General features: G+C 38.9%; 1 long non-coding RNA gene across 1 annotated transcript in view; it reads left to right on the top strand.

Annotated features, from left to right (window-relative positions):
* Positions 1-27,880, top strand: part of LOC117560865 — a 71,394-nt gene that overhangs the window by 7,207 nt on the left and 36,307 nt on the right. Inside the window, exon 2 of the long non-coding RNA XR_004571247.1 lies at positions 11,137-11,190. This is a non-coding gene — a long non-coding RNA (uncharacterized LOC117560865). The remainder of the gene's footprint in view (positions 1-11,136; positions 11,191-27,880) is intronic.

Below are 27,880 nucleotides of genomic sequence, written 5' to 3'. Positions count from 1 at the left end.
GATACAGTTAGTGTTCAGTGTGCACTTCCTCTTCTGACTTTGTCAAGCCTCGAGCGATTCTGACATGATACCCCTGCCAGGCAAAACCCCTCATCCTCATCCTCATCCTCACCCTATCTCACCCATCTACACTGTTCAGGAACTAATAACAACGACCTTGTTTGTAGCTCGACAGTCAGCGTGTTGCATATTTCAAACTAGCCAATGGGCTTTGAGCTTTTTCCGAAAGCCTGTGAATTTATGAGAAACAAGATCTTTTATCTGAGGTTGAAAAACCACAACTTGTTTTAAACAATTTTCACATGACAAGAGCATTGTTTCCGTGAGGGTTTTTTAGAAAAGTCTGTGAGGGAGTGAGAGGAATGCATGTCTGTGCTCACCTTAGTGGGAGTGTTTAGTCTTTTATGTGGATTTTACGAGGTTGTTTGTGCATACTATAAGAGTGAGTGGGTGCATACCTGTCGCTCCTGTGGCCAGCTGTAACCTTTTATACTATTATTTTGTTGGCATGCTAATTAGGACAACCTTTCAGCAACAGTCATGTCAGGTCTTAATGTGTGCACATGTAAAAATGTGTCTGACTGTGTGTATATATATATATTTGCACACATATTTTCACATGTTTATATACATTTGTTTTTATATTCGGGACTGTGGGAAACAGTTTTTCGATCTCTCTGTCTGTACACACAAACTGTAAGATTGACAAGTTGACTTTGACTTATCAAATTAACTATTTATCTTCTGAAATCTTATCAGCTGATAACTTACAGGAGATTTAGTCTGTGTGGGTGGGTCTTATCACGTGTTTGTTTAACTACCTCCATGAAGACAGACGACAGGAGGGCTGTTTTCTTTACTTTCTCTTTCTCAGAATGATGTCTCAGAAAGTGTCTGATGTGGTAGCACAAAAAACAAGAAAATAGCTAATTTGTTTTGTTGCCAATGCTATCCAGATGCTTTATTTGCTCATTGGTGTCACAGAAGAGGTCTGGGCCTGAGGGCTAAATGTGCTAATAGGGAGAGAAGAGGATGAGGAATAAACAGAGAGCTAATGTGTAAGAACAGGACTGTTAAATAAGAAGATGTCACAGGTTTGTTATAGATAAGCAGAATACAGTCCATATAATAGTGCCGGAGCCATATGGCCAAAATCTTCTGCCAAGATTTATCTTACTGTCCCAGCGATGTAAATAACCATATGTTTGGTCAATAAATAAATGGTCTATATGAAATAGCCACAAGGCCAATTTTGGTATTTTTCTTTGTGAAATGAAGACTCAACACATTTAAAATACATACGTTATAGTTCCAACTTATTTACAAAGAATCACATTATAAATATTTCCGTTTATACTCTGATGATTGCAATGAACCGAATGGTAATGTGAAGTTGGATATCATAAAGAAAAGTCGCTATCTGTTCCTCAGAACATTTCGGACAAATTTGAGAAGGGCTGGGCAATAATTACATTTCATTTATGCAATGGAACTGTATTTCATAAACATGTACATCATGATATCCTTATAAACAATAATGGCATCTACCGTGATAATAACAAGCACATTATGGATATTAAACAGAGTTTGAGCTCGTTATCTCAACATATGATTTCATCACGATACCACTCCATTAAGAGATGATACATTATCATATTTAATTATTTATGCAAACAACTGTGCAGAACCTGTAGCATTTTTACATCGCAATAGCATGAAGGAATAATACATGTAATCTTAATAAGCAACACTCCCATGTCTTTTATCAGCATTTAAACTTTGAATTGGACTTTGAGTTGCTCTGTCAGAATTGTAGTTGTAACAGCTCACTCACACCCATCATGTTTGTGGTTTTTGTGGGCAGGTGCTGTTGGGCGGCCTTGCTGGTTTACAGTTAAATCTACTGGAGTGGTTTCCAGTAAGATGCAACTGGGTGGATGTACGATGTCTGACAGTTCATGCCTCTAACTAACGGCTCCCCAATGTGCTCAGTATACTGTAGTGGGGTTTTTAGTCAGAGCTACTGGTTTCCAGTTAAGACCCAGTGCCTTCACAGCAGAGGAAGTGGTGGTGGAGGCTGAAACTGTTCAGAAAAAGAAAAGGAAAAAAGTTCACATGCATATTGCTTATCATTTATGTAACATATGTTATTTGCATCATTTACATATCTGTTTTTATTTAATTGAGCTGATGCTACAGTAACTTCATGTGAGCGACACAGTGACAGAGAAGGGTTCAAAGCCACAGCACACTACAATTAACACAAGTTCTTTTTTTTAAACAGAGCTGATATTTGTTTTTGTCACAAAAACTACCAAAAAAATTATGTCCAGATTAATTTTAAGATATTTTGACAGTAAAGTTACAAAAAACACCCAAATTGAATTTACTTTTTGCTCTCCGCAGTTTTTAGCACACCACACTTAAATGCACGTGTAGCCAACGTCATCACATTGTGCTAAACACAGGGTTATATCGCCATCTGGTGGAAAAGCACAGCCATGCAGCTAAGTGTAGGGACCTTATAGGGACGCTCTTCTGCCAAATATCTGTCTGAACAATGAGTTGCTGCCGCAGAGAAGAAAAGACACAGCAGGTTAATCTGATGATGTTGAAGTAGGATTATGTAGTTGGATTAAAAAGGCAATAGTTTCTTATATGCTGTTAAAAGCATTGAAAAGGAATACATCTTAATAAACGTGTAATGGGAAATGTTCATTATATCTTTGGCATTTTCTAAACTGTACCATTAATAATTAATCAATTAATCAAAAACACAAGCTTGATTTCACTCCTTGTTAGCAACAGTTTTAATCATTATTCAGTAATCTATTTTTTCTATATATTTTTTTATTGAGTCAGGCGCAATGAGTTACATAAATACGGTCTTTAGTTTTCCTCCTCATCATTCGGTGGTCAGGTAGTACTCCTAAAATGGCAGTTTCTGCACATGGTGTCAATACCACGTCCAAGGCCTCAGCAAGGTGTTTGAAAATGCTTGTCCAGTATCCTTGTAGGCGAGGACAAGACCAAAACATATGAGTCATGTTTGCTGGTGACATCTGTTACAGGTATCAGTGACATTAGGGTATATTTTGGAGAGTTTAGAGTTGGTGTAATAGATACGGTGGACAACTTTAAGTTGTATAAGGTTGAGCCTGGCACAGGACGTACTATTGTTCACTCTCGCTAATGCGCCATCCCAGACCTCATCATCTATTGCTTGGACTAGTTCCTCTTCCCAATCTTGTTTGATTTTACCAAGCGATGTTTCTGTGAGACTGGAGATGGAATTGTAAATTCTTGAAACCAGACCTTTTTCGGTTGTTAGTGTCCAGAATTGAGTCAATTATTGAATCCGGAGGGATATTGGGGAAGGAAGGGTTATTTAGTTTAACCCAGTTACGGACCTGGAAGTAGCGAAATAGATGAGAGGCTAAATTTGTCAGAGAGTTGGCTACCGAAAACATTGTTGATGGAAAGGTCCCTTACTCTGATAAGACCTAATCTCTGCCACATAGAGAAGGCTCCATCAGTGTAAAGGGAGAGAAAGAGATAGTTGTTGCGAATGGGACGAATAGAGGATCCATGAAGTCCATGAGCACTTCTAAATTGGGACCATATTCTTAGGGTGGAAACAACTATCGGGTTATTCGAATATTGAGTTGGCCGGCTGGGTAATGTAGATGTAAGCAAAGCCAACAGTGAGGTATTAGGACAGGATTTGGCTTCAAGCTCACACCAACTCAATGTTGGTTCCTTAATCCATACAATTATTTTGTGGATATTGGCTGCCCGATAGTAGTGTCTTATGTTTGGAAGCGCCAATCCTCCTGTAGATCTGTGCCTTTGTAAAAGCTCTCTCCTAATTCTACTTCCCTTGCCATAAAAAAGAGGAGATTAGTGTGTCTATTTTGCAAAAAAGTGATTTGGGTAGGAAGACTGGCAGACATTGAAAGAGGTACAGGAAGTGAGGAAGCACGTTCATTTTGATACAGTTTACCCTCCCAGCGAAAGTTAAATGTAAATGTGAATTCCAAATCAAATTTGAGTTTGTCAGTTAGTGGTGGGACGTTGTTTTTGTAAAGGTCTGAGATTATTCAGTTATCTTGATCTCATTTGATTCTATTCTCTTTATTTGAGTTATTGAGTTAGACGGCCTTTAGACCTGGAGAGAAAAGAAAGTCAAGCACACATTTATAATTGTTTTATTTAATAGGCACCATACATATAACCATAGCAACATTGCATTACTGATATCTGGAAAAGGAGGGCTTGGCAGCATTTAACAGTGTGGAAAATAAACTAAGAAACTGAATCTTTTAAACATAGAAATCTTGTTATATGAAATCCCTTAACTGCATAGAAAAGTCTCTATAAGGGCAACAAAGACACAGATATATGTAGGGCGTACTTAAATCAATAGAAACAACTAATCTGGTAAACATATCAACAAATAGTTATGTCTTTGTCAGTTTTGTAGAGGTTTTTGAAGGCTCCATTTTATTCTCAGCATCTCAATGATAAATAAATGACCTTGTTGACCTTGGTGTATGTCCCTGTGATCACCAGAAGAGGGCAGTGTTTTCCACATCATCCCCTCAGCTGAGTGTCTGTGTGCTGGAATTGACTATTTGTGAGTTTGTGCCCTGCAGCACACAGTCAGTGGTTTCTTCCAACCTCTGTCATTTCCAGAGGGGGAATATTTGAAACCCGACCCCCTGAGGAATGGCTGCTATCGATTGGTTGGGTGTCAGCTGCTGGTATTGATCGGAGACTTCGGGGGAGAGCAGTGAGAAGCAGGCAGGCTGCGGTTCACACACAGTGGAGGAGCTCAGCTGTGCCAGTGCATTAGGCTAATTCCAGTGTGTGTGTGTGTGTGTGTATTGATTGAGCTGTAGTTGAAGTTCTCTAGTATTGTCTAACAGTGAAGCAGCTGTACCATCTCAGGACACTACTCAGGATGTATATGTCCATCCTCGAGGGAATACTCCACTGTTTGTCGCCTCTTCTTTTACAGAGAACAGTTGCTGTTCAAAAAACAAAGAAAAAGGATTCCAGTTTATGGTCATCATGTTCATCCTCTTATGTGTGAGCATGCTAACATTTGCTAATTAGTACCAAAGCACAGCTCAGTTGATGAGAAAGTCATATGTTCATTATTTTAATTATTATGTATATATACATTTTTTAAATAAAAAAAACATGTAATTTATTTATTTACTATATTATTTAATTATTACAGTTTATCCCGAGGGGAATACAAATGTCTAAAACTAATTCTTATGACATTTTATCCAATAATTATCAAGATATAGAACTAGAGGTCAACAAGATCACTGTATCAGGTTTCTTGTCTATTCTTTAAATAATTGTTCAGATATTGTCTGAAACAAATGAACCCTTATGTTGTGTTCGGGTCTTCCGTGACCCGTTTCAATTTAAAATTATATAATAACTACGCTCTAGTTTTTTTTATTGGAACAAGGCTTCATGATATCCTCCAAAACAGCTGTATAAACACTACAAAACTGATTTTGACAATGTAAAAAAAAAGTGTATAATTTGGTGTTCGGGTCTGGGAAGACCCAGCAGAATTATTTTGGGTGACTCGAGGTAAAATTTGGCCCAATCAAGATTCATCTTTGACTTTAGACACCCCACCCCCCCTTCATCAACTGTAACAATTTTTTTCTCGCAACATGCACCTGGTCTCCCCTCCCTCTGCCCCCCACGGGAACTCCACCTTTCTCAAAGAATATGTACACTAACACTTGAACCTGAACACACACATGCACGTGTGCAATATGTGGTGTAATGTGTTTTGGGCCATAACATTCAATTACAACAGGATTGTACGGTTATGAATGCATTATAAGTTAGTCATGATGTAGTTAAAACAATATTGGATGATAGTCATTTTTGTGTTTTGGACTGAGATAAATCATGGGTCAAAATTGACCCACGAACACCATGAACGGTAACAGCTTTTGAACACAACACAAGGGTTAACAGACAGACCAACAATGCCATCACTGACTGGATTACTATGCCAAAAAATGCATGATTGACACATGAATAAAATAAAAATAAAATAGAATATTGAAGTGCAAGTAATCGCACGTTTGAAACTTCAACCAACCACTAAATAATTTGAATTTGTACTTATGAAATGAGTTAATGGTTAAGCTTTTACCAAAATACTTTCTGATAAATGTTCTGTGACTCAATGAGTCAGGCACTCAACTCATTGTGGAGCTCTAATATAAACATTTGTAAAAGCAGTGACTTAGGAAAATGGTGAATTTGATTAAGTCATGCCTTGATGATTCCCAGTGTAATGAATGTGGGCAATGATAATAATAGTAAAGTATCAGATTAGGGCGATACTTTTATTAAAGCATGGGTTTCAACGAGACACTGAGTCATAACTGGACAACCACCTGCAGCAGAGACCCTGGTGGTCTCACTCAGGCTTTAATCAGGGGAAACACACACCTTTTCCCTCTTTCTGTCACACACTCAGCCAACAACATCAAACACATGCACATCTGGCAATACACACACATGCCTCACACACTAATACAAACTCATTGGCAGAGGCCCCCACACCGAAAAGGGAAATTCCCTCACTCCACTCCTTTTCTATCCCAGCACCCCCCATGTCTGTCCGTGTGTCCCGGTGGGCTAATCAGAAACACAAAAGCTTCTCAGTGAACCGTCTGGATGGACATGAGTCAGCCCCTCTGACTCATGACATACATCCAGACCAATCTGTGGGAGGGTGAGGAGGGATGTGGGACAGAAAACACTCCACGGTCTAACATGTGCCTAAATGAGACAATGATTACTTTAGGTTGAGACTGATTCATCTTTATTTTGGATTCTGCTCGCTGGTTGCTAAGTAAATATCCTGTTAGGATGCAATACGTCAGTGTTACCGAGTGACCACTGTTTGATGAGGTTACCCTCTTAGATGTGAAGTTTTTCTACATCATGTTTTGTGTTTCTGTTATCTTAGAGAGATTCGATTTTTACATTCGATATTTAAAAAATACAACAGCCAGTCTGGTAGACAGACGGATAGATAGTTAGATACATAGATAGTTAGATAGATAGATATATATATAGATAGATAGATAGATAGATAGATTGATAGATAGATAGAGATAGCCAGACAGATATATAGATAGTTAGATATACAGACAGATAGATAGATGGATAGATACTGTAGATAGATAGATACTGTAGATAGATAGATAGGTCGATATAGATAGATAGATAGATACTTTATTGATCTCAATATGGGAAATTATTTCGTTATAGAAGAATGTGTTCAGACATTGAAATACAAAAACTTAAAATTGAGGTAGTCTTGCTGTTTTTGCTGAGCATTTTAAGCACCAAGCACTGTTTTTCTAATGAAACACAACATCACTGAAAACTGGAATTTGCTGTCTCAAAGAAAATGTTCTTTAAAAGAAAGAATTTGTGGTCTGGTTTCAGGCGCTGCTAAAATGAAATGCTCTGAACATGCAGAAATAATACCGTGATGAAAGCAGAAGACCAGGTCTCCAATGTGGACAGATACTGACCAGCAAGAAGTAATGACTTAAAAGTAATTACATGCCAGTTTGAGGAGGAAAATCCAGCTCAATTTGTTTTAAGACGTTTATATATAGAGAACAGTTGTATTTTTGTCCTTTTTTAAAGAGGAAACTCAAACCGTTGATGTAAGACAGACATGTTTGTATGCCTTTAGCAGATGTTTTAATAGTTAGAAAGCTCTTCAGGGTCCCATTTCTGTCACTTCCTGTATGACTACGTACATTGCGTCCAGCTTTGTCAAAGAGCATTTGTGTGTGTGTGTGTGTGTGTGTGTGTGTGTGTGTGTGTGTGTGTGTGTGTGTGTGTGTGTGTGTGTGTGTGTGTGTGTGTGTGTGTGTGTGTGTAGTGTGGTGTGTGTGTGTGTGTGTGTGTGTGTGTGTGTGTGTGTGTGTGTGTGTGTGTGTGTGTGTGTGTGTGTGTGTGTGTGTGTGTGTGTGTTAGGAAAAGTGTGGGAGCTCCAGAGGAGGATGTATGTTACAACATTCCCATGATTTCCTTCGAACAGGAGACTGAGTTGGTTGGGTCGGGAATTAGTTTGTATCAAATAGAAAAGGCTGACTTGTTCAATCCAGAATGTATTACTTTTAATATAACAGATCATTTCATGTGTTGCCTCTCTGAAGTACGTAACTCTGTCCTGAAACAGTATCAGAATGTGTGTAAGGTAACATCTGACTGTGCAAGAGCTTTGCATTTAAAAAAAAGACAGATGATACATTGTCAGCACGATGCAGTCATTCTTGTTTTCCCTTTACCAGTCTAATAACTGATGTGTCACTGTTTAAAACCATGGGCAAGATGACAAGTTCCTAAATGTCACAGAAAGTAATGGTCGGGGCTGAGGGTGCAGATGTTTCAGATTTACAAAAGAAAATACAGATTACATGGATCCATTTGTAATGATTAAAGCTCCCATGTCATGGCAATTTCTACTGATCATAATTCCATTGTTGAGGTATACTAGAATAGATTTATACTGTGCAATTTTCCAAACTCACATTGGTTTCTCATACAGCATCTCTGTAAAGTATGTGTATTCACTCTCTGTCCTAAACGGCTTGTTGGAGCTCCTGCCCCCCCCCCCCCTGTGTGCCCAGTGTGCTCTGATTGGTCGTGAAGCTGAGAGGCTCGTTGCTGCTCGCAGCTGTGTGAGCTGCTGCAAGGAGCAGACAGGCTTTCCGTGTCGGCGTCTCGGCGATACAGGAGAACAAGCGAAAATCATCCTGAGCACACACAAACACTCACAGCCGAACTAAAAACAATAAGTGTGGCTTGAAATTGAGTAAGAAAAAGGTCTATAACGCTGTGAGAATGGGTCTGCGGAGAGCATTTCTCCGCGATCCCAACCTAGTAGTCCGAAAAACGTTTACCCATTTAAAACAGTCGTGGTAGATACCTTGTTTGTTTTAAACATCATAAATACACAAACAACAATGAATACTTACAGGTTGTGTACCCGAATCTCCCGCTGTTCCAAACAAAGTAGGATAAGCATCGTTCTTCAGTGCCCTGTGCTGTACATATCCGGCATGAATCGCTGAAAGGTTTGGGAAGCTTTGTTCGGTGAAAGCTATGAGTGAAAGGCTGGCAGAGGGTGCGGCCATAGCTCTGGGCGTGGCTACTGGGTATCCCTACGTAGCGATACCCAGGAAGTAAATGAGAAATCTCCAACGAGGCGTTTTGGGGAGGTATTTTCTGTGTTTTACTCCCTACAGGGTGTACTTTGAGGGTTTTTGACTCTGCAGACCGTTTACATGCATAAAAACCTTCATAACACACAAGGGGACGGGTAATAACCGGAAAAGCATGACATGGGACCTTTAAGGGGTCATCACAGGTCACCACACATGAATTTCTTGACCCAAGGTTGTGAAAACATTCACTTTCAACATCAGCCTTATTTCCTGTTTTGACCGAGCTTCACTTTTGCTAAACCACTTCCGTCTATTTTCTGTTTGTGCTTTACAGGATTTCAGATGAAGTGTTTTAAGAGGCAAAAAATGACTGTTGGTAATCACATAACTTTTCCTCAAAGCTCAGCTGTACACTTAACTGCACTATGTGTGCACTGTGTGATAACAAAACCTTGGTTTGGAAATTAGCTTTTTTGACTTTTTTCTAAAATATAATATGAGATATTAACCTCACATTTCTGTGATGAGGACAGAGCTGTAGACCTTCAGGTGGCGTAGATCAACGTACAGTAAAGTGTTACAGTGTGGGGAAACAGCTAGCCAAGTTAACATGTTGTACCTTCTGGTTTACAGTACATTACAAATATATATTTCTTTATAATAACAAAACCAGGCAGAAGTGACTCTGCACAGCCTGAAGTTGAGACATGCCTTTACAGAAGTCAAAACTGAAACCTAGACAGAGATGCTGCAGCTGCTCTGAAGATCATTTGGTACAGTGTTTGCCAATAAATAGTTTCAGCAAACAGCACCTGCTAGAAATCAAAGCTTTTAAAAAGATATATACTTTTATCTGTAGGTATTAAACAATCAAGATGCATTATTTAATTAGCTTTAGAGTTGTTGGTAGGTATAGAATTTTGCCCCTTATAGAGATATAAAGTCAAGGAATTGACTCAGTAATGTCTGGGTCTATTAAACTTTGGCTAACATTAGCCACATAAGCTACTTGTCATATCAGACCAAGCAATGCTGTAGCAACAAAAGCCCTGATGGTACTAAATGGAGTGTGATTTATTGTCTTTTAAAAGTGTCGATTTCTTTCAATCATAAGGTTGATATTCATATAATGATTCCACTCAGAAATGTACCCAAACAGATTAAGTATTTCCTCAAGTCAGGCGATTCAGTAACCCTTCACTGGATGGAAATCATTTAACCATGTCTCTGGGAATTCTGGGAAATGGCAAAAATATGTTTATTTTGGAATGTAGCCGCATATAGTGCTGTTTCTCATGACACACATCGCAAGGTCAGTGTATGTGTCCCCTTCTCAGGCTTTCTTCTGAGAACACACACACACACACACACACACACGCGCACACACACACACACACACACACACACACACACACACACACACACACACACACACACACACACGCACACGCACAAAAAAATAATTGTTGGAGCAGTTTGAAGCTGAGTGAGGGAGGAAGCTTGCAGTTTGAGTAGGAGATTCTGGTGTGTGTGTGTGTGTGTGTGTAGGAAGTGGTTTGTCACTGATGACTCAGCCGGGCCGAGCCTCTCATTTTCTCTCCCTCCCTCTCTATCATCTACTTTTCTTTATAGACTCAATTCATGTCTCTTTTTCTACTCTGTCTCTTTTTTTTAATGTTCTGTCCTTCTCTTATCTTCTCTCTCCCCCTCCTCTACTCTCTTTTCCTCATGTATCCTTGACCTTTGGAGGTATTTTGATGCGAGAGTGTGTGTGTTGGTCTGCTAATACACTCAGAAATGTGTGTGGGAAGCTAACTGGCTTCTTTCAGTGACATTAAAACATTCCTTTTGTCTCCTTTTTCCTCTCTTCTCTTTCTTTCTTTGCTCTTCTTAGTGTGCAGTGAAGACTTTCTGATGAAGAGCAGGATGGAGACTGACTGACAAACCGGTGAGTAAAAAAGCGCTGGACCTTTTTTTCAACATTGGCTGGTATTTATCAATCTTTGAAGCAATGCAGTTCAAGGAAAGTCTCTTTGGTTTTACATTTCAATGTATTGGCTGGTAGAAAAGAACTGCGCCGTTATTGTAGATCAACATTTCTGCTTTGAAATCTTTGAACATGGGGTTTAAAAGCAGGAAGGATTGAAGAACTGAATGGAAATGATTGCGTTATAACATTTTTCGACTTTGGTGGATTCGACTTGTGTGTGAGGCGCTGCTTGGCTGCCTGATGGTACTTTCAGTTGATTTATAATCTCTTAAATCTTTAAAAAGCAGTTGATAGCACAGCATGCAAAGAGGTTTTCAGCCCTATAGCAATGTGATAAAAATGTGAACTGTAATGTAAAAATGAACTGGATTCTCCTAGTGATTAGCACTGCGAGGACTAATGTGTTGAGATATTTGGTGGTTGATCTTGTTGTGGCAAATATCGGCTATATTTGGCACCTGGCACATATCCCGCTACTTCCGAACTTAGTCATGTAATCACGGTTTGACGCACTGACCGCGCCTGTGAAGGGCTGAAGTGAAAGTAAATCCCGCTGATATCACAGCAGCTGATGGTACAAGAGGATCAAAGAGCTCCAACTTTAATCACCTTCATCGATCTGAGTACCAGAGCCTTTTATTGACGTCATTGGGAGTTTCACATTCTGTATTGACGCACAGTGTACAAGATCTGAGAGCAGAAACACATATTGCACTCAATTTTGAATCCACTTGTTGATTGGACTAGCTATGAGTGGCGACTTGTTTTCTTCAGAGATTGCTTGTGTAGTTTAGTAATCATTTGTAACACATGCTAACAATTGAAATATACATTTTCCTCAGTGGCTTCTTTGTAGGTCCAGTAATACTGCAGTATCAGAAACTCGAGACAAACGTTGCCAACACGTATCAATTCCTCCAGCCAACCTCAGAACATCTGACTGTATCAGCTCTACTTGGCATCTACATGCTCCACCCTCTGGCAGCCATATTCACATCAGGACCGTACTCATGTAGTATGTGAATACTATCTATTTTGCTGATTGGGCAGTGATCATTTCACCAGTGCATCAATATGACTTTCTGTTTGTCTGATCCTCAACTAGCTTGTAGTGTCATGAAACCATCCCTTCTAAAAAGTATTTTGGACATCAAAGCTGAAGTTATTACAATACTGAGAGTACATTCAGAGTGTCTCTGACACACAAAGAAATGTCTCATAGTTTAACAGCCCTTACATTTGAATGATTGTACAAATACATTCTGGCGTGTCATGTTACTTGTAAATCTGACTGTGACACCACAACAAATGCCTTCATGCACACTAGCGGTATCTATCAGATGCTAGCAGTAGTGCTGAATAACACAAAGTATTTTATGCTAATTTAGCTTACTGAGCTAGCTAAACATTAGTATTATGGTTTGCAAAGGTACATTTCCCATTGCAATATCTATGCAATAGTTACATTAAATAAAAACCATGTTACATTTTCCATAAGATGCCTGTTGTATGTTTTTTTCTTTTGAGCAAAGCCATTTATCGTCTTGGTTCATATGATACATTAGAACCATTTTGAATGTCAGTGCTGATCATTATCAGGAAACTGCGGCCTAGAGAATTGGTCAGTACAACACACACACACACACACACACACACACACACACACACACACACACACACACACACACACACACACACACACACACACACACACACACACACACACACACACACACACACACACACACACACACACACACACACACACACACACACACACACACACACACACTGCCTAACCTATGCCAGCCCTGTTCCATGAAGGCACCCCCCGTTTACCGTAAATAAGTGTTTTTGTCATCCGTGGGCTTCGATCTGGTGATGCAGTAAGTTTTGGTATCGTATCCGTGGCCGAGTATCACTGAGAGATACTGAGAGCAGTGCAGCGTGGGTAGGCGTGGGAGGGCTGCGTTAGAGATGACTCAGCGCTCTGTTGCCGGGTAGAAGAGCACCAAACATCTCCCACCCCCATACATCTGAAGGAATACAGTATCTGATGTAGCCGTCAATGTTACCCTGACCTTGAATAAACTTTAAACTGAACAAGGATAATATTTGCATGACTCATTAAGCAGCGCCAATATTCCCTCTAGTTCAAAGATAGCTGTGTTTAAATAATGGATTAATAGATAACAAAACCAGAAATACCTGGAAAATATTGTCGTGGATGGACTAATATTAAAGAAGTCCACTTAACAAGGCTGTGTTACTTGCTGTTTACTTCTAAAGCTAATTCACAAAGCTTATTAATGGCATCCAGTGAAAATCTAACCAAAACTATTTTTGTAGCTAGTTAGCACTGACTTCATACTTTGGTTAAGCTGCAACAGTGGCCTCTTAGATGCTCCTATGCTATGCTTTGTAACCAGAAAGCTCTACAGTAGTAATCATAATAATAAATTGAATTTATATAGCGCTTCTCATCTGCCAAGACAAATCCCGAAGCGCGAAACAGTACATTCTGAAGCTAAGGAAAGGCAAAAGCAAGCTGCAATAAAAAGAAGAGAACAACAAAGTGCAGAAGAAGCTAAATAGGGCAATAATAGTTGTTATGTGCGTGTCTGCATGTGTATTCTTAGTAGTGGTTTGAATCAAACTTGCTTTGGTTTGTTTGAACATGAAACCGTGACATTGGCCTTAAAATGCTTCTCACTGCAAATACTTTATGTGTCAGTAGTTGCGGCTTATGTCGTCTAAATTAAATGCAACAATTGAGAGCTGATGATTGAGTTGACTACCTAAGTGATGATAAACCATATGTGTGTGTGTGTGTGTGTGTGTGTGTGTGTGTGTGTGTGTGTGTGTGTGTGTGTGTGTGTGTGTGTGTGTGTGTGTGTGTGTGTGTGTGTGTGTGTGTGTGTGTGTATATGCTCATCACTCATGTCAGGTTCAAGATCAATAAATGTCAAAGCTGAGATGAAAACAAGGCAAGTTTATTTATATAGCACTTTTCAACACAAGGCAATTCAAAGTGCTTTACAAAAAACGAAAGACATTAAGAAAATGGCATTTAAAATCAGTCATTAAAAAGAAAAGATAATAAAATAAACATTAAAAGAAAAAATACATGGATAAAAGTTACAGTGCAGTTTAAGATGTGAATAGTTCAATTAAAAGCAGCGACAAAAAGAAAAGTCTTTAGTCTGGATTTAAAAGTAGTCAGAGTTGCAGCGGACCTGCAGTAGGCCACTAGTTTGTGGGCGGGCGGAGGTGTGTGTGTGTTTTTTGTGGGTTATTTACTCATCAGAATTGTCCTGTGAGTTAAAGTAAATGACTAAGTGCACCACAAACATCCCTCTGCTTATTAGTGAGGAGTTGTAAGAAAAGTTACAAATTACAAAGATGTTTTCAAAAGGTTCGCTGTCTCGTTTTTTGCCTAAAACTTCTCTCTTATTTTCTGTAACTCTTTCAAGTCCCATAGACAAATGAGTAATTTCCTCCTGCCTGTAGAGACGGTGATTCCTGCGTTGTGAAATATGAAGGTTACGCAGTTCAACATGTGTTTTAAAATGGCTTTGAGGTCTGTTGGCCTCTAGTGGCCTCTAGGATGCATTATTTTTGTTACGTTGCTTTTAACAGTCAAGCTTGTTTTACTCACTGTTTTGAATTTAATACAAACTTTATACTTTTGTTGTGTCTACTTTTCCTTCTGATAGATTGATCCAAATCAAACAACATACAGAACTTAAAAAGTGAAAACAAATCTGAATATATTATGAGCATAAACTAGGACTACAAGGACATTTCCTGGATTGGTTGATCTGCGAAAATGAATTGGCAACTGTTTTTATAATGAATCATTTTAGTCATTTTTATGCTTTTATTTTGTCCTATCTGATAGTAAATTGAATATTTTTGGATGTTAGAATGCTGGGAGAATAATTATAGCAATTATAATACCTCTCTTTGGGATTCGTGAAGTTATGACATGCCTTTCTTACGCACAAAACCAACAAAAGATGTCGCCAGTTTGGACAATTGTCAGGGAAGTACTCAGATCCCTAATTTAAGTAAAATTACCAATATCATAGTCTCAAAATACTCCATTTTAAGATGTTGTGGTCTGTTGCACAAAGCCTCCCTAGTTTTTTCTGATAAGGGCGTGATACTATAAGAAAGAAAAAAAAACCTGTTGGTGCTTTTATCCAAAGTACAACACATCCACAATGCTTACAGTGAACATAATTTAAATGTAACACTCATAAAGCTGCATTAACATGTAACTGTGTCCACTTTAACATAACTTATCAGAGTGTTTGGCCCTGATGAAGACTGTACATTTGTGCTTTCCAGGAATCATTGGCAAAGTTTGACTGTTTACACTTCATTACAGCATTATTGAGAAATGTTGTGTGTATGTTAGGGATACTGTGTGTGCAAATACTGTAGACACATGGGTTTTATACAGTTTCCCTGGGTGGGGGCAGATATAATGTGTATGGGTGGGTGTATGAAACCAAAAGCAGGCAGATGACTGACACTACAAGTCATAACACTGGTAAATAGCGACAGTATGATGAGGGAGAAAACAAGACAGAGAAGGATGCATGTACATGTCTTCTCCACTAGAGGGCGCCTCCTGCCCACAGAAAATACCCTGAGCTCCCATCACTGTTTTTCTCTGCAACAATCCTCCATTTTATCTGCGTCTAAAATACTCTTTCACTCAACTTAAAGCGTTGTTTTCGACGCTTTTATGTTGAATTTCGATGTACCACCAACATAAACCACACACCGACACCGTTAAGCGTTTATTAATCACAGTATGAGCTGCAGGAAGTAAGCTATGTTATTATCTTTTAAGTATTTAACAGTTTAAACAAACACTTAAAACAATACTCCTCCAAATAATCGCTATACTATGCCAGTAATATGACTTTAAGCTCTAATAATGAAGCTCTGGCAATAAACTCTGAGTTGACAGCCATTTTATGTTCACCTGCTTCATGCTGTGTGTTTTCTCTCTGATGCATTTCTGGTATTCCTACGAACTGAATTTAGCTGCTATATGTGTACATTTCACACATAAGTATTGGCTTTTACTTAACTACGTCAATTTCTTAATTAAAAGTCACTTAATATGTTAGTTTTTGTTATTATGAAACACTGGTTTTGCTGTCAACTATTTCGCAACAGATCTCCCTTTGTCGTGCACCGTGTAGTCCGTACATTAATTATTAAAGGTGGCCAGTTAGTCAATTTTTCAGTTTTTATGATAGACAAGACAACCACAGGTTACATGTGATTTTTAACAAAACGAAAAAGATACACATGAGTTTTCCAACATGGGTTTATCAATTAATGTTTGAACTACACACCACCCGTTTCAAAGAATAATAACACAACGTATAAATAAGTAATTAAATGCATTTGAATAGTGTCTAATAAACAGTGCAGTGTTGAAGCTGTGGATATTAAAGCATTCATCAATTTTTTTTTTCTTACCCCGGATAGGATAATAAAATAACTTTAAAACTTTAACACTTTAAAAAGTGTCTCAGCACGTCGTTACTTCAGTAGATGTTATAAAATTCAAAAGCAGCAAAGTCTCTTCATATTTAACAAAAGCACTTCTATTACCTTTTCTGCTGTTGCTGGGAATTACATATACAATGTCTGGAGCTTCAACAAAAAGTATGACTAATTACTGGTCCGAAAGTGATGAGTAATTATTAGTCTACTATGTTTCCAAATGAATGTCTGTGTATTTTCGCTTCTTGTTTTTCTAACTCAATCAGCCACAGATTTAAACACAATGTATGTTGAGACATGATGGCCTGCAAAACTCATAACATGTCAGCCGATGCTCTGCTGCTTTCACAAACAAAATGGAGCTAAAAAGGAAGAACAATGAAATAAAATGAAGTAAAAAAATATGACATTTGTTTTAAAATGTTAACATATTAACGTCCTGTATCCAATGTGTTTCCTTTATACGTTTGTATTGTAAGGTGGAGCTGCGGGGATTTAAAGGCGAGACTTTGCTTTTATTACCACATTTAATAACCTATTAATTTGTACTTATTAATCTTGTTATCACTCATGTGCATACTTTATTATTTCACGTATCGTTTCACAATAGCCTCGGCAAAAGTTGTATTTATCTATTAAAAACCAGAGGAACTCCAGTAATTTAACGCTATGCGCCTTTTAGGTAAAACAGGTCCTCATTGAATCAGCACTTCAGGTATTTCCTTCATTATAATACGGTTGAGTTCTTAGGAGAAAACAAATCCCGTGCGATTTAAATAACATTTCTAAATGTCAAGTTTTGCATGACTTGAAAGTATCCGTTTGTGTCGTTGTTTACGGCACATTTTCATTCTGTAAACATCAAAACAACACCGACTGATATTCTAAATGTCACAGCAAAATATGCTTCCTGTGAGATGACATGGCAACCATTAGATCTTTCACACACACTTGTTTTCACACACACAGAGAAGGAAAACCACGCAGAGATTAACGATGTGTAAAGAAATGTGGACTGCGCTTTATTAATGTTAATACCGAAATAAAGTAAAGACTGCCGTGTCTCAAAATAATAAAAGCTTTACATTTGAAGTGGTTTATTTAATAATTCTTCCATCTTTAAAGAAACAGTTATTCCAAAACGGGAAACATGTCTAGTTTTTGTAATTTAGCAAAACTAATTAATTAGCTCTTTTTCTTTTTGATTGTGGAATTGATTAAAAATATTTACAGTGACGTCCATTTTCTCTGTAAACTTGAACTTTATAGTACATGGCTACAATTATGTGTAAGATAAAGAGAAGAGAACTCATATTTAACTCAATAATTGAGTGATAACACAGAAAAACATCCCAAAATCAGTTGTAAACATGATAAAAGCAGCACTGAGTCGTGAAATCTACTTCAGCTATTCGAATTTCATTTTCTTTGAACTTGAATATATAAGGTTTCACATCTTAATTCTCCTGTGAGTGTGTTTCTGAGTCACATGCGGTTGTGAAGAAGATAACATTTAACCCACTGTCTTTTCTCGCTTTAAGTCAACGTTAAATTGATATTAGAAATGTTAAAGGTTGCTTTCTGCAGGCGTAGAGGATCAGACGTTTAATGTAGGAGGTGGATTGTTTTTGCATTGTGTCGCTTTTGCAACCTGGGCAAACGGCTGCTTTAAGACAACACATATATAAAGTGTGTGGGGAAGAATAAAGGAGGATGCTTTTATTGTTTAGCCTGTCTTAATTATAAATGGTGTGGATAAAAATAATAACACATTAAATCCTTCCTGATGTGTATTTATTGCAAACTGTGATATTAGACATCATAAATTATTTATGAAGTGGACATTTTTAACACTGTAAAGCTGTATAGCCAAAGAACACTTAAGATTAATTCATATATTTACTAGATTTTATTTATATATTTAAGGGTTTTAGAGGTGCCATTTTCTGTTATGGTGCTCTTAATACATGTTCATGTGATGGTAAAATAAGGCCTTGGGTATTCAATTGTGTTAGTAGTGGATTTTACTATTTGACGTATGTAATGACTCCTCCTGGCGTATTTTAAGAGTTATACAAATACTAAGAACATGTTTTTATTTGTCTGCTGTTGTTAAGATACTTGGTATTCAAGGTAAAAACAGAGATGAATAAAACATTTGAGTAAATGATTTCAAAGCAGTCTAGTGTCAAACTCTGCACAAACATAATCCTGCACACTAAAACTCAAACCTTCAAATGTGGTAAAAAATAAAAGGCAAAACATATTTTTATATACAACATTTTATTTGTCTTTATTCCCAAACATTTAGGAAGTGTCAATCACAACATTTTCTCTATCACAACGGGGAATTCAGGAAAGACACTTTAATTTGTTCTAAAGCAACTCAGCTTACAGTTTGTATCCGTGTTTTGTGCTGGTCCCCTCATTGTGACATCATTTAGATGGAAATCCAACCTTATCCTAATAGCAGATAAACCTCAAGTGAAACTACATAACTAAACAAACAAAGCGGTAGGCTTTCTTCCAAACGGTAATCATATAATTGGAGCACACACCTGCTTCTTCTGCAGGCATCAAAGGAGAGCATGCTTTATCACTCTGTTAATGATAATCCTGTGTCTGTCTACTGTAAGTGAATGTTCAGTTTCAGACATAAGGGAGACAAAATATCTAACCGTTACACTCGGGAAGCATAAAATGCGACATCTTAATGAATATATTTAAGCATCATACTGCTTCAAGGTGACTGTAGTGGCTATTTGTCAACAACAATAAAACTTCAAAAGGCCACTGAGGTACCAGGGGGGTATACTACGAAGCAGGATTTTCGCTTAGCCGGCTAAATTCAGGGAAAACTCCGGCTTTCCGGTCCTACGAAGCTGGTTCTCTTTTTAGCAGGCTAGATCTCCATGGTAACTTATGCTTAGCGGCTAACCTGGGGGGTATACTACGAAGCAGGATTTTCGTTTAGCAAGATTACTTCTGGGATTTCCGGTACTACGGAGCTGGTTCACTTTTTAGCGGGCTAGATCTCCATGGTGACTTATCCTGGAACCTAGTCTGTGCTCCGAAGCAGGATAGGTTCCAAGATAAGAGATCAACTCAGCGAAAGCACCACGCCTGCTGACCAATCAGAGTTCAGTGTGCGGAGGAAATACAGTTTAAACTGCCGTTGCAGGAAAGACGGCCGGCCAAAATCACCGACTGTGTGAAAATGAATTGAACATCACCTCCCATCTTCATAGCAATCTGACTATTATAACTATTATACTATTATGTTAAGAAAGCTTAATTAAATATCTGCCACAACATAAGTAACCGGATCAAAGTAACATTGCGTAGCCTATAGTCCACGCCGCGGCACTGTGAGGGCAGACATCGATATGTCCCATTATAATTCATATCGCATCATAATGTATCATATATTTCCTTATCTGAGTCAGCTGAGCCGTATCTGGCTGTGCAACACTCACAGTGTCACATACTGTATGCATAAGTATTATTTTAAGCAACACATAAGTTGACGAAACACTCGAGACAAATGTAATGAAAGTCAGATCGTGTCTTAGATGGGGCAGTGATATCATAAACCTGTTAATGTACGCATTCAAACACTTTTTCTTTTGCCAGCTGTATTCACCTTGCAGGTGCAGCTCTGTGGCTTTGATCCTGGATAAAGTGTTTAAGTCATGGATGTTTAAAGTTTAACTTCTTCATTTTTGACTAGTATTAAAGTTCACTTTTCATTCAGGAAGTATGACGTTGCGCTGTTGGTGCGCTTCTCCATGTTTGTGATAGGTCGAATGCTCCAGATACCACCCCTTTCATGTGAACGCGCACCTAACTAGATAGGGAACGGCTGGCGTGAGCGATCCACTTGATAACCAGTGTCGTAGTACAGTTTAGCGAGAGCCCGTATGTTTTGGATTAGGCCAACCGGCTAACTCAAGCATATCCAGGTTAGGTTGAACCAGCTTCGTAGTATAGGCCCCAGGTATAGTGGATCTTACGCAGATCATGAGTTGGTAATGAGTCCATTGTCCAAGGCATCAACGTTTTTGTGGTATTTATTAGTTTCACCTTACGGGAACAATACAGCAAAAGGTGTTGAAATGTTAGCTGAACTCAACCCTGATACTGGTAAAAAACCTTTCCCGGTGCCCACTGACTGCTGCTGTGCCCTGATTGACTTAAATAAACCCAGCTGTGTGCCCAAATTGACCCATCACCTTCAAAATAAAACATTTTAGCTGGAACTTAACTTAAATAATATGGCTGTAAATTAATTAATTCTACAAAACAAAAAATAACAAATAAATACATTAAATAAATGTGAAAAATACTGAATAGCTTCCACAGTGATGCTGATGACTTCTTTATTTAATTTAAGCTGTTATTAATGTATTGTATTCTATTATCTCTCTTATTTCTGGTCTGCATAGTGATCACTTGCAACATTTTCTGGCACTTTCTAATTCAATTTATGTTTCTTTTTCTATCTACATTGCATCGTTGGGGGAGCCTGGGACTTTTTAAGACTTTCATTGCCAAAACAAGCTATTGTGCACATACAATAAAGCCTTTGAATCTTTGAATGACGTTCAGTGTGGAGACCGTATTCTCGGATTTGATTCAGGGGACCTTGTTTCGGGAAGAATCTAATCAAACAACATCTGAGGAGGCGATTGGCAGTGAAACGATGTGCTTCTCTCAGGTGTGCATGCCAACAGATTTAGGTTATCTAAAGCCTCCATGCAAGACGATGTTGAATCAATAACCGCCTCACTGTTTACATCTGTCAGGGATGTAGTTGTCCTACAATAACTGGGTCACTTAGAAATGCTGAATTGCAGAAGACATGTTTTCCAGTTAAGGTCTTTTTTTAAACTGTATGTAATCACCTTTATGCATGTGTCATATTTAAGGAGGAAGTTAAAGTGTGTGACACCTGATGTTTGAGTTGCTGTTGTTGTGAAGTTTAATAAGGAAATGATAGGCAAAGACCCGCCGTGACGCAGGCCAGTAATGGGAACGTTGTGTTGAGTCCAGGTGTGGTTTTTATTACATCCAACTCCTTACTTTCTCTCTTCCACATCCAAACCTCTAACCACCAGCACATGGTCGATCTAGTGAAATTATATATTTTATTTAGTTTTCTAAAGGCTTTTGGTAGACTGGGATATTTTTGGGTCACCTTGACAAAGATCTTACATTTTCTGTTTATTTTATGTATTTTGCAGCTTGTTGTAGAGAAACTACTTTGTCAGGTTAAGTATAAGATCATGGTTTGGCTTACAGTAAGACATACATTTAGAGGACATGGACTTTTAGTTTTAAGGGACACAAACAGCGGTCTCCTGCCGAGACTTTGATTAGATAAGTATTTTTGATTTTTCGCAAACACATGTAATACGGAATGAATATGTTTCCTCTTAAACTAAGGACACTTAATTATTGTGAGACTGCCAATAAGGCTTTTCAGCATCTTTTGTCACGCTGACCCTTGCTGACAGATGCGGGTTCAGAAAGTATTATTGATTCTTATGTGACAGTCAGTTTCAGGTATATTATATTTCAAGGCTTTTATTGACATTCGTACATAGCTACAGTGTAGTTATGTCGATGAAAATCTCAGGTCCCAGGCTCCTCCAACAGTGCAACACAATAAAACAGATACAATAGTGCAAGTAAGTACAATAAAATAGAATAGAAGTAGTGCCATAATATGTAAAACTGCTCTCAAAGACTGCATAAGTCAGCCAGCTCTTTGAATCTCATAGTCAATCAAATGCTAATATAGAAGCCCACCATCAGCTGCACCATTCGGATCAGACGGTGTTCTGATCATGATTACTGGTTTAGGGTTAGTTAATACAATGTTCCTGTGATGGTAAAATAAGACCTTGCGTACTTAACTGTGTTTAGTAGTGGATTTTTACTATTTGACGTGTGTAATGACTCCTCTTGGCATATTTTAAGAGTTATACAAATACTAAGAACATGTTTTTATTTGTCTGCTGTTGTTAAGATACTTGGTATTCAAGGTAAAAACAGAGATAAATAAAAAGTTTTAGGGGTCAGTCACTCTGATGGTAAAGCGTTTAAGCTAGGGCTGTCAGTCGATTAAAATATTTAATCGCGATTCATCGCAAATTAATCGCACATTTTTGATCTGTTCTAAATGTACCTTAGAGGAATATTTTTCAAGTTTTTAATACTCTTATCAACATATGAGTGGACAAATATGCTTTATGCTAATGTTTATTATAATTTGAACAATGACAAATATCCTCATGAATATTAAACACAACAACCTCTGAACATTACAAATATTCGCCTCAATTCAACCTGGAACCTCTCATACAATACAAATGGTTTGTGTGTGTGTGTGTGTGTGTGTGTGTGTGTGTGTGTGTGTGTGTGTGTGTGTGTGTGTGTGTGTGTGTGTGTGTGTGTGTGTGTGTGTGTGTGTGTGTGTGTGTGTGTGTGTGTGTGTGTGTGTGTGTGTGTGTGTGTGTGTGTGTGTGTGTGTGATGGATCGTTGGAGCTATGTGCAACTCAAGGCATGCTCGAACGGGAGCTGCCTGGATGCTGCAATCATGTTGCGCACTATCCGTGCTGAGTGTGCTGACTTTTCGTACAATGTCCCACTGTCTGGCTTCCTGCATAAAGTCAAGTGTGGCGAAATGTCGCTCCTCTGTTTTCATTTAAACAGCTCCTAATATCCGTTAGCGCAGCTAGCTAGCACCAGATGCTAACAACAACAATGCACGTAAGGTCTCTCTCTCGCTCGCTCGGGCCACACATACACACACCCTCCCGGTCCTCCCAACAGCCAGTCGGTGCCTGCCGGTGAGCGTGGAAGTGTGGTCTGCCACAAGCGGGCGGCAGGAGCGGGGCTGTCAGCATCAGCTTGTAGATGGTATTTTAAACTCGATGCGCTCTGAAACTACGGGCCGGCCGAGGAAAAAAATACACATGCGTTAATCGCGTTAAAATAATTAGTGGCGTTAATTTTTTTTTGCGTTGACAGCCCTAGTTTAAGCACATGTTCATCGTGTGTGGTAAACCAGCATCGTAGAATCATTAAAACTCTGAGAACTTTAGCCCTTCTGTTCCCGTCAGCGGATTTGTTTAGTTTTCAGGACTTAAGTAATGTCTTCCTGTATTTGTGTCTCTTTAGAGGACTGGACCGTCAGGGCTTTGAACAAGTATTTTTAACCTTCGTATTGGGAATACAAACTCTGGCACCATTTGTATTGGACTGATTCATTTCCTAATCATTTTTGCAAGAATACTGTACCCAGCCGGAAATATGGAACTAATTACAGTAAAAGTTAGGATGAAAGGTCTGGGACTTATTTTAGTAAGCGTTAAGTTGTTGATAGTACTTTTCCTGGGGAAAAAAATACATAAAATGTAAAAAAATAAGAAGCATACTCTGTAGATTATAATTAATAATAATTCCTTACATTTATTATAGCGCTTTATCAATGACTCAAAGCGCTTTACATATACACACATTACACATGCAATGGTCAGATACTGTGGACAATACCCACAGGAGCAAGTTCAGGTGAAGTGTCTTGCCCAAGGACACACCGGCTTTACAGACGCAGCAGCGGCGGGTTTCACCCCTTGATCTGATGATCATTGCACAGCGCACTGCGCCACACCGTCCATCTTCACGCCTCGAAGACATCGAGGCGCTTTTACAGGTACACATTGGTATTATACATGTACTGTGGACATTACCCACAGGAGCAAATCCAGGTGAAGTGTCTTGCCCAAGGACACAACGGCCTGACGCAGTGGCGGCAGGAGCGGGTTTCGAACTGGAGTTCCCCAGCACTCCCCCTTGATCTGATGATCGGATGCACAGACCACTGCGCCACCCGTCCCATATAGATTGTTAGATATGTTGAAATGTGCACTCTCTTTTTGGTGTCCGTCAGAAACATTATTTACACACCAGCAGCACACAATAAGCTGTGTTTTCTAAGCAAGGATGTACGTGCATCACGGAGGATAACACACACACACACACACACACACACACACACACACACACACACACACACACACACACACACACACACACACACACACACACACACTACAGACCTGAATCACGACTGTAAATTGAGTACAATAATAACCAGCTGGCTGAGTCTTTCTGTCACTTTCCTCGCCGCAGGTTGATGCATTTCCTGACGTTCAACAGGCATGTCTGGCATTTAGAGCAGATGAGCATGACCTTAACCTTTTAACATTAAGAGAACAACTCATTTGAATATTGCACACAGCTGTAATTAGCAGGTGCATCACATCGCAAGAGTGTAAAAATATGCAGCTTTACAAAATTAATCTAGAGATACAAAGTGAAAAGAGAAAGGAAGTTGATCTCTGGACGGAAGGTGTGTGTTTTGGTGACTTTGTCGTGACATCTCTGAGCTTTTAGCTGTGCACGCAATGGCTGAACACATACAGAAGAGAAACCATTTTGTTGTGGCCTCCATTCCTGATGGAAGTGAGTAATATCCTGTTGAAGAAAGAAAACTAGTCAGGGCGTCTAGTTTTCTAGTCAGGGCGTCTCCTTCAAGATGTAGCCCCCTAAATCTTGAAGGAGACGCCCTGACTAGTTTTCTTTCTAATGTCAGGGTTAAGGCGATGTCTGTGGAAACTGCAGGGGGTCCAGAGAGGAGGGGAGGGAGGAGGTGAAGTGGGTTTTGACTAACAGCTCTAAGCTCTTCATGATGATGGAAGTGAGTCAGATCATTAAGGCGGATTCATGTTTTTTATGTTTTTGGGGACAGGAACGAGGGTGTAGTGTTTTTGAAGCATGTGAACTAAAGACTGCAGCAGGGACCTGTTGAAGATGTCTGTGAACACCTTTGTGACTTTAACGCCCCCCCACACACACAGACACACACAGACACACACAGACACACACAATCCAGCACCAGTCACTTCTTTTTACGCTGCTATGGACATTTTTGAACTTCCATTTGCACTATGTACATCATCTTTGTTAATATATAACCTGCTTACTTGAAGTAAACGGTTATTTTGTGTTTTTTTTGTAAATTATTGAGTGTTCTTGCATTTTAATGTGTGAGATTTTTTATACCCCGGGACTGTGGGAAACAGTATTTTGATCTTTCTGTGTGTACAAACATATTTTGAGATTGACAATAAAGTTGACTTTGAGGCCCAACAGCAGCATCTCATAGTTAAAATATCCCACCCTTGTCAGTGAAACACTTCTTTCATCCCCCCATTGCTCTTGCAATGTTTTGACAGTGTGTGCTGATTTGGGACTTGCACCTGCAATGGACCCTGTGCTTTAGCTCCGTTTCCCTGCTGACTGCAGTGTTTATTCAGCGATTCTCTCCCCCCCCCTCTTTTGCTTCTGCTGCGAACCTCAGCTCCCTTTCCTTTTCTTCTGCTTTCTGATGACGGGCGTCCCTCTCTCCACCACCCTCCTATCCTTGTGTTGTGTTTTTTATACATCAGGCGATTCTCTCCAGTCGACCCCCCCATCCTTTTACTACTACTACTACTACTACTACTACTACTACTACTACTACTACTACTACTACTACTACTACTACTACTACTACTACTACTACTACTACTACTACTACTAAGTACTACTTTTATGTTGGGTGATCCTCTCTACTCTGCGAACCATTGACCTCCAACCATGAGTCATCTGACCCTCTCAGGAACCATCATACCCACACAGTTCCTACTCACTTTGAGTTTTTTCCTTTCTTCACTTCTGTAGTATCTCATTCATGTGTTTCACAATTGTCTTAAAGGTCACATGACATGGTCATTTCTACTGATCATTATTCCATTGTTGAGGTCTACTAGAATAGATTTACATTGTTCAATGTTCCAATACCACATTGGTTTCTGCTGTATCTATTAGCTACTGTTTGAGCGATTAATTACTACAACACGGACACATGTTTGATGGTTAGTATGTTATCTGAACATGTCTCCAATTGACAAACATATATAGATCAGTTCCGAGTCAAATCTGCTCAAAAATATATAAAATAATGTGTTTAATTATGTGTACAATACTCAATTTAAATCCAATGATTATTTTTGTCCAATCATTCTTTCTTGATTCCTAATTAATACATTCATTGTTTTCTATAAAATGTCAGATTGATGACAAGAAATTACACTTTTTGTTAGATAGATACGTATACCCATATATATGTAATTCAACATCAAAGGAGACAAAGAAAACCACCTCACATTTCGAGCCTAAAAGCAAGCCTGAACCAGTATATTTAGCTTACAAATTATTCTTATCTATTAAGTTTCTATGGACTATTAGTTTGAGCTTTACAATCAGCTGTTAATGAATGTTGTTTAGAGAGGAGAAACCTCAATATGGCTGCTGCATCACTGAAAACCTACAGAACAACAGAGACATATTTCAGTTGAGAGGAGTGTGTGGGCTTTATTTAGCTCCAGAGTTGACACACACACACACACACACACACACACACACACACACACACACACACACACATACGCGCACGCACGCACACGCACACGCACATGCACACACACACACCAAATGTTAAATGTCAGCATGCAGATATGCCTCCTATCACACATCTCCCTGAATACTAAGCATGGAACCCACAAACCTTTTCTCAGTTTTGTTTTTCACAAGAAAAAAAGTGTTGTTTCACCTTAAATCTCGTGTTTGGAGCTGAGATTTATATTCATATTCCTGGAACTCACGCCACAATATCCCGACCACTCATCACCTGTTTATCAGAAACAGTCGATGGGTTTCTCCATCCTGGTCTGTTCTTGTGACACGCTGCTGTACGAGGAAGCGATCCGGTAATTTGAGGTGAAGAGATCATGTGACAGGGGACTGCTTACCGCCTGCATCGTATCTGATCTGAAGCTGCGTCATGTTTAAAGCAGTGACTGACTCACACACCTGAACTGCACTTTTATCATATCTATCCCTTCTGATGCATGCTTACTGCCTGGCTACAGCTCTACAAATAAGGCCTGAAACAACATGTTTTTCTATATTAACTCAACTAAAATCACTAAAAAACGTATTGCT

Source organism: Gymnodraco acuticeps, unplaced genomic scaffold (genome assembly GCF_902827175.1).
Source record: "Gymnodraco acuticeps unplaced genomic scaffold, fGymAcu1.1, whole genome shotgun sequence".
Lineage (NCBI taxonomy): Eukaryota > Metazoa > Chordata > Actinopteri > Perciformes > Bathydraconidae > Gymnodraco > Gymnodraco acuticeps.
The sequence above is the reverse complement of the archived record's forward strand: the minus strand, read 5'-3'. Positions and strand labels throughout refer to the sequence as shown.